Genomic DNA, 6,013 nt, shown 5'->3' with positions numbered 1-6,013 from the left:
TGACCAAATATTGAAAGATGCAATGTAGCTAGATAAATGCCCTACAATGCTTACATGTCCCTTTTACTTGGACCAGTCTCTCTCTCTCTCTCTCTGTATGAATTGTTAACTGGACATCACAAACGGCTCAGAAGACACACGGCCGCTCTTTCACAATAATTTAGGGATGGATCCTTACAGTAGTTTCCATGGCAACCCAACCAAAAAAGCCAAGAGGACAGTGCACATTTTTTTAAAAAATATAATCTGTATCAGACAGTCTGTATCCCCAGAGTGGGTTGTTTTGGCCAGGCCGTGGTCTGTCTGTGTTCTGGGAAAATAACGAAGTTACACAAACTCTCCTCCACCAAGCACACAACATTAGAATGACAGGCACCAAGTCGCCATGGCAACTCCATCTGCTTATCCGTTGAGGAGGACATTAATGTGTGCATGATAATAATAGTGCAGAGGACCCTGAGTTTTTAATAAATACAGATCAGTGTTGAGTGCCCCAGGGAAAACAAATTAGACCTGCCACTGATCACTGTGAATATCATGTTTATGTTCTGGATTGTATTACTGGTTCAGCAGATTGCACACCGCACAAGAATTGTATACAATATCTTCCATTAGAACAAAACACCTAGTTGTCACTCAATAAAGAAACTGACAAAAGTAGTAGAAACTCAAGTCCTATCCAATGTCCCACTTTATGATCATATCTACACCAACCTATGGAAGTCATCCTGATGCCTGAAATAGCCTCTGCAAACATACAAGTGATGTAAGTAAATACAGTTTCACCAAGAGGATGACAAAGCTTCAAGGCTTTTACTTCATGGTTGTGACCACCAGATGAGGCCTTTGGAACCATTCACATTCCACCAAAACCTCCACACTGACTTCCCTCTCATTTGTAATCCCATGCACATTACTGTGGATTTATACAGTATGTCATGCAATCAGAGCCGGCCATAGTCTTTTGATGGCCCTAAACGAAATGTTGTTGCGAGCAAAACATTTTAGCAGTCCCCCTCTTGACAGTGGAGAGAAAACATGTACGTTTTAGAGTTAATTTAATTCTACACATTTTGCCATGGGGCAGAGAGAAAAATGTGCAGTTTTGAATATGATAGCTGAGTGAGATTACAGAATAAAATAGCAGTAGCTGGATCGTTTGTCCAGACCTGCAATAGGCTAACTAGTAATCATACCTCACATAAAAATATTCAAAGCTGCCTCAATTTTTCATATGAATCTCAAGAACAAATAGCTGATAGGCAGCGGAGAGGCCAGTTGCATCATTGCACATGAAAGAACAGTGAAGATATGAGGCACACAGCTCAAAAAATCTCCCTTATTGATCTTGTTTAGGGGCAATATAATTATCCTACATAGACTAGCCTACAACACCACAATGCAATGAATAATTGCAAAGAATAATGAGTACAAAATTCTGCTGTGAAAATGTCATTTGAATAACGGCGCAAAAGCCCTGTGATTTGAATGTTTCATTCGATTTGGATCAGCTGTGGGTCTACTCTCAGTTTATAAGGTCTAGAAAGGCACAGTAGCACTCCAGTCTAGCTGTATTTTTACTTCTGATACTGAATGCGCTGTCTGTTGCAGATCATCACTCTCCCAAGTCATCCTATAATAATGTGACCACATACTCCCCGCAGGCCCAGTTATTCAGGAAAGCTTAACACATGCTCTGCCTCCTCTCCAATCTGAGCGGCTATTCCTTTGACACCTAGAACCTACCGCTTCAATACAGTCCAAATATTTATCATTTCACTTTTTAAAAGGAATTACCATAACATGTGGCATAAACACAACCAGTCACAATGTTTAAATCTGATTAGGCTACTTCAAAAGTCTCCTGTAGGCATGCGCACATTCCTCCAAAATATAATTCCAGGGTTCAACGGTTGTCAGTTGAATGGTGTTGTGTTGGCTGGCTTCAGGGTTAAGCGGGCGGGTGTTAAGGAGAGCGGATTGTGGGGTCATGTTTCGAAGAATGCATGACCCGACCTCCGCCTCTCCCGAGCCCGTTCGGGAATTGCAGCGATGAGACAAGATCGTAATTGGATATGGCAAAATTGGGGAGAAAAAGGGGGTAAAATAAATTAATGTCACCCCATCATAGGAAAGCATGCAGTTTATTAGGCTACAGATTAAATAAGTTATGATGAGCTGCACAGGGTGGTGAAAGCGCAGGGTGATGAACCTCATCACTGTGCACTTTCACCACCCTGTGAAAGTCATCATAACTTATTTCATCATAACTTATTTCATGCTCCTTTCAATAAATATTGAGGGTCTTATTCTGGTGACATGATGATCGATGCTTGGCTGCTATTTGACAAATAAAAATAATCTTGCACTTTTGTCCATAATAATCTCATCATGTAGTAGGCTACAATATACCTGGACTGTATCTGCAAGCTGTTAGCTAGAGCATGTGTGCCAATACCAGAGTGGGCATATTCGCTATAGCTATGCAACACTTTCTGTGACAAAACCATCTTTATGCTTAGAGTTGAAAATGCGATGGAAACGCATTTAACTTGTATTTTTTTATTCAGTACATGGGAATTTAACCTCAAAAGGTATTTTTTATGTGCACTACGTATTTACCGCACAAACTTTTGAATTTGATGGAAACACAACTCTGATGAGAAAATGGTCCAGGGTTTACCTCAGCTGGTAATTGCAGGCAATTGGCTGATAAAAAAAATAAAAAGCCAATAAATAAAATTGCAGCAAGCCAGGTTGTCCAGGAGATGCTGTCTATCATAGCCTATACCCTGAATTCGTCTTCGGCACCATTCTCTCACACCTTGTGTGCAAATGCGCTTGCAGCTGAGGAGAGAGAGAGCAACCAAAGAGCCTTAGCCTAGGCTACTGTTGATTGTGAAGATTGAGTCCTTTTTCATTGAAGTAAAACAAAAGTTAGATGAAAAAGAGTACGCCTACAGTGAAATGTAATATACACTACCGTTCAAAAGTTTGGGGTCACTTAGAAATGTCAGTGTTTGTGAAAGAAAAGCAAATTTTTCATCCATTAAAATTTATCAGAAATACATTGTTAATGTTGTAAATGACTATTTTAGCTGGAAATGGCAGATTTTTTATGGAATATCTACATAGGCGTACAGAGGCCCATTATCAGCAACCATCACTCCTGTGTTCCAATGGCACGTTGTGTTAGCTAATCCAAGTTTATCATTTTAAAATGCTAATTGATCATTAGAAAACCCTTTTGCAATTATGTTAGCACAGCTGAAAACTATTGTTCTGATTAAAGAAGCAATAAAACTGGCCTTCTTTAGACTAGTTGAGTATCTGGAACATCAGCATTTGTGGGTTCGATTACAGGCTCAAAATGGCGAGAAACAAATAACTTTCTTCTGAAACTCATCAGTCGATTCTTGTTCTGAGAAATGAAGGCTATTCCATGCGAGAAAATGCCAAGAAACTCTCGTACAACGCTGTGTACTACTCCCTTCACAGAACAGCGCAAACTGGCTCTAACCAGAATAGAAAGAGGACTGGGAGGCCTCGGTGCACAACTGAGCAAGAGGACAAGTACATTAGAGTGTCTAGTTTGAGAAACAGACACCTCACAAGTCCTCAACTGGCAGCTTCATTAAATAGTGCCCACAAAACACCAGGATGCTGGCCTTCTAGGCAGAGTTGCAAAGAAAAAGCCATATATCAGACTGGCCAATAAAAAGAAAAGATTAAGATGGGCAAAAGAACACAGACATTGGACAGAGGAACTCTGCCTAGAAGGCCAGCATCCCGGAGTCGGAACAGCGCAAACTGTCCTCTTGCTCAGTTGTGCACCGGAGCCTCCCACTCCTCTTTCTATTCTGGTTAGACAGTTTGCACTGTTCTGTGAAGGGAGTAGTACACAGCGTTTAAGAACATTACAATACATTCTTTACAGAATTCACAACACACTACGTGTGTGCCCTCAGGCCCATACTCCACTACCACATATCTACAACACAAAATCCATGTGTACATGTGTCTATGTTTGTGTTATTTCACAGTCCCCGCTGTTCCATAAGGTGTATTTTTACCTGCTTTTTAAATCTGATTCTACTGCTTGCATCAGTTACCTGATGTGGAATAGAGTAGTAGTCATGGCTCTATGTAGTACTGTGTGCCTCCCATAGTCTGTTCTGGAGTTGGGGACTGTGAAGAGACCTCTGGTGGCATGTCTTGTGGGGTATACATGGGTGCCCGAGTTGTGTGCTAGTATTTTAAAAAGACAGCTCGGTACCTTCAGCTCGCCAACACCTCTTACAAAAGCAAGTAATGAGGAAGTCAATCTCTCTTCCACTTTGATCCATGAGAGACTGAGATGCAAAACCAGTTCTTTAAACATGCAAAACCTGTTTTGTTTAACTCTTGAGGCATTTTCATTGGCTAAATTAACTTTGATCTGTCTTTTAATTGTGTGCTCTGTATTTAGTTTTAGATAGGTTATAGGTAGGTCTGTTGTAAAATTAACATAATTAGCCTTTAGCCTATTTCTGTAATTTGTTGGGTATGGTAGGCACCTGCCTTTGTTGGAAATTGCTGCAATATAGCCTGTTCAAAAGGTTTAACCAGTTTGGAAGTGTTTTGTTTCATTCTGTTGAGCCATTTTCTTTGGCCAAATTTAATGATCTCCTGAGTGGTGCAGTATTCTAAGGCACTACATCTCAGTGCTAGAGGAGTCACTACAGACGCTGGTTTGATTCCAGGCTGTATCACAACCGATGTGCACCGGAGCCTCCCACTCCTCTTTCTATTCTGGTTAGACAGTTTGCACTGTTCTGTGAAGGGAGTAGTACACAGCGTTTAAGAACTGTGATTGGGATGTCCATAGGGCGGCACACAATTGGCCCAGTGTCGTCCAGGTAAGGGTTTGGCCAGGGTAGGTCATCATTGTAAATATGAATTTGTTCTTAACTGACTTGCCTAGTTAAGTAAGGGTTAAACAAATTAAAACGATCAAACTGTAATGCTGTGTTTGCAGCAATATAATAGCCTGCTCTTATTTTTCCTATAAACAATGGCTTGACTTACTTTTGCTATTACCCTAAAAAAAGTTTAGAAACATTTGTGAAGGTTTGCTGTGGCTATTACTCATTTTTAGCTACTGCAAGCCTATGATATGAAGGCAGTGTGCACTGGTGCTCCAAACAACTCCAACAGTTGAACTTGAGATGAGCAAGAATGTTTCAGGCCTATTAGAGTTACTCATATAATCTTACACTATAACGCTTATCTTTATAAAAAATATTCTGATCAAAAATGAATGAATTAGCCTCCTTCTGTACATCTATATCTCTATAGCCATCACTCAAAGAAATGTATGTTGGTGTCCTAGCATCCTGCCGGGCATATCTCTATCTTTCTGGGGCTAGGCCTAACCTTCTCTTCCATTATATAGGCTATATTTTTTTAGATTAATATCATACAGTGGACACCTAAGCCTATAGGCCTATGCATGCAATGCCCTGATGCATTTAGTGCTCACATCTCCGACAGCTGAATCGTGAGGCGGACAATTATTATTTTAGGAAAGCAGCCCAAAAAAATTAAAAATTATTGGCTACAAAGTTTTGGCCAATATCCCTCATTTAGTCCGATGTGAATGGATATGGACGGTCAGTACATTTCTGAAATGTCTGGTCAATTAAAATCTTCCTGGTCACGTTGTCCGGCACCCCAAAAATGTTTAACGCATCCCACTGCTGGCCTGCTTTGAAGCTAAGCAGGGTTGGTCCTGGTCAGTCCCTGGATAGGAGACCAGATGCTTCTGGAAGTGGTGTTGGAGGAGGGCCAGTAGGAGGCACCCTTTCCTCTGGTCTAATAAAATATCCCAATGCCCCAGGGCAGTGATTGGGGACATTGCCCTGTGTAGTGTGCCATCTCTCAGATGGGATGTTAAATGGGTGACCTGACTCTCTGTGGTCACTAAAGATCCCATGGCACTTATCGTAAGAGCAGGGGTGTTAACCCTGGTGTC

This window comes from Salmo salar, chromosome ssa06, assembly GCF_905237065.1.
Source record: "Salmo salar chromosome ssa06, Ssal_v3.1, whole genome shotgun sequence".
NCBI lineage: Eukaryota > Metazoa > Chordata > Actinopteri > Salmoniformes > Salmonidae > Salmo > Salmo salar.
Note: the sequence above shows the minus strand (reverse complement) of the source record.